Source organism: Hyla sarda, chromosome 11 (genome assembly GCF_029499605.1).
Source record: "Hyla sarda isolate aHylSar1 chromosome 11, aHylSar1.hap1, whole genome shotgun sequence".
NCBI classification, from domain to species: domain Eukaryota; kingdom Metazoa; phylum Chordata; class Amphibia; order Anura; family Hylidae; genus Hyla; species Hyla sarda.
The window spans coordinates 90,820,925-90,822,687 of record NC_079199.1 but is presented as its reverse complement, the minus strand read 5'-3'; the positions used below and the strand labels follow the sequence as shown (position 1 = coordinate 90,822,687).

The window sequence follows — 1,763 nt, the reverse complement described above, 5'->3', positions numbered from 1 at the left end:
CTATCCAACAAATCTTTATTTATATAAAATACAGTAAGAAATATAAAATTAGAAATGGATATGAGATAGGAGATAGATGGATAGATAGACTGAGAAATGTGACTAATTCAGAATATACCATTCAGAATCAAAGACCAGCTGCTGGTAGATGAACAGATAATTACAGTAAATATAGATTACATTGTGTATAAAACAAAAGACTACGGTAGGTACCATCTCTGCCGGGACTCGAACCCGGAACCTCTGGATTAGAAGTCCAGCGCGCTCGTCCATTGCGCCACAGAGACCTCACCGCATGCTCACCATCAGCATCAGCTCTGAAAAAGAATATACCTTCTGCATCCACATCATCACTTGTGCATCATCTCAGCATCACCATCCCCCTCCTCCCCCCTCCACTCTCTCAGGGAATGCTGCAAAATCAGGATGCAGGAATGTAGTGTAAACCTGACATGCTTCTACATACCGACTGCTGGAGGAGGCAGTGAGGGTAGGAAAGGGTTAATGGTAAGCGCAAGAACATCCTCAAAACAAGCTCTGTATCACAGGCTGCAACATCTGAGAACAATGATATACAATAGATGGAGCGGAATATAGGATGGAGACAAACATGGTACAGGGATGTGTGGAGCACAATGCAGGAGGCAGCTCTGTCATCTGGGTCATAGATGGAACAGGCACCGGAATCCACATAGATGACATTAGGTTGATGGAGGCATCACATATGGGGGAACGGGAGGGATCATCATACTGAAGAGAGCAGACAATGCTATCATGGAGGGCACAGCAGGGAGGAATACAGATAACAGATAACATAGACAGCTATACAGCACAGCAAGAACTGAGCACAATGGGAAATGTAATTCCAGACTAAACGTGCACATACATATCGGAGGAGTAGAGAATAAAAATAATAAAATTTACAGCAAGATTGATTTATATATTGAATATATTGGAGAGAGAGAGGAGAACGAGAATGGTCAGGAGAGAGTAAAACAAGGAAGGAGGGGAGAGAAAAAAGTAGAGAGAGCAGAGAAATAGAGAGGAGAGCAAGAGAGCAGTGAAATGGTGAGGGGAGGGAAAGAGAGGAAAGAATAGAGAAAGAAAGAGAAATATAGAGAGGAGAAAAGAGAGAGAAAGAGAGAGACAAAGAAAGAGAGAGAGAGGGAAAAAGAGAGAGAACTAGAGAGAGAGAACAGATAAACAAAAAAAAGAGAGGAGGAAGAGAGAATGAAAAGAAAAATAGAGAGAGAGGACAGAGAAAGAACAGATAAAGAAAAGAGAAATAGAGAGAAAGAACAGAAAATGATAAAAGGAAAAAGAAAGAGAGAGAAAGGAAGAGAGAGAAAAGAAAAATAGAAGAGGGAGTAGAGAGAAGAGGTGAAAAAGAGAGAGAGAAGAAGAAAGAAAGAGAAAAATAGAGAGGAGTGAGAAGAGAGAGAAAGAGAGACAGACAAATAAAGAGAGAGAGAACAGATAAACAAAAAAGAGAGGAGGAAGATAGAGAATGAAAAGAGAAATAGAGAAAGAAGACAGAGAAAGAGAAAATAAAGGGGGAAAAGAACAGATAAAGAAAAGAGATATAGAGAGAAAGAACAGAGAACAAAAAAAGGAAAAAGAAAGAGAGAGAAAGGAAAAGAAAAAAAAAAGAATAGAGAGAAAAGAGAAATAGAAGAGGGAGAAGAGAGAAGAGGTGAAAGAGAGAGAAAAGGGGAAGAGAAAAAGAGAATATAGAAGGCAAACAAAAATAAGGAAGACAGAGA

General features: G+C 39.7%; 1 non-coding gene across 1 annotated transcript; it reads right to left on the bottom strand.

Annotated features, from left to right (window-relative positions):
* Positions 1–213: 213 nt before the first annotated feature.
* On the bottom strand, positions 214–287 carry TRNAR-UCU (transfer RNA arginine (anticodon UCU)). The gene has a single exon. It is a non-coding gene; the product is annotated as a tRNA-Arg (tRNA).
* Between the last annotated feature and the right edge of the window lie 1,476 nt (positions 288–1,763).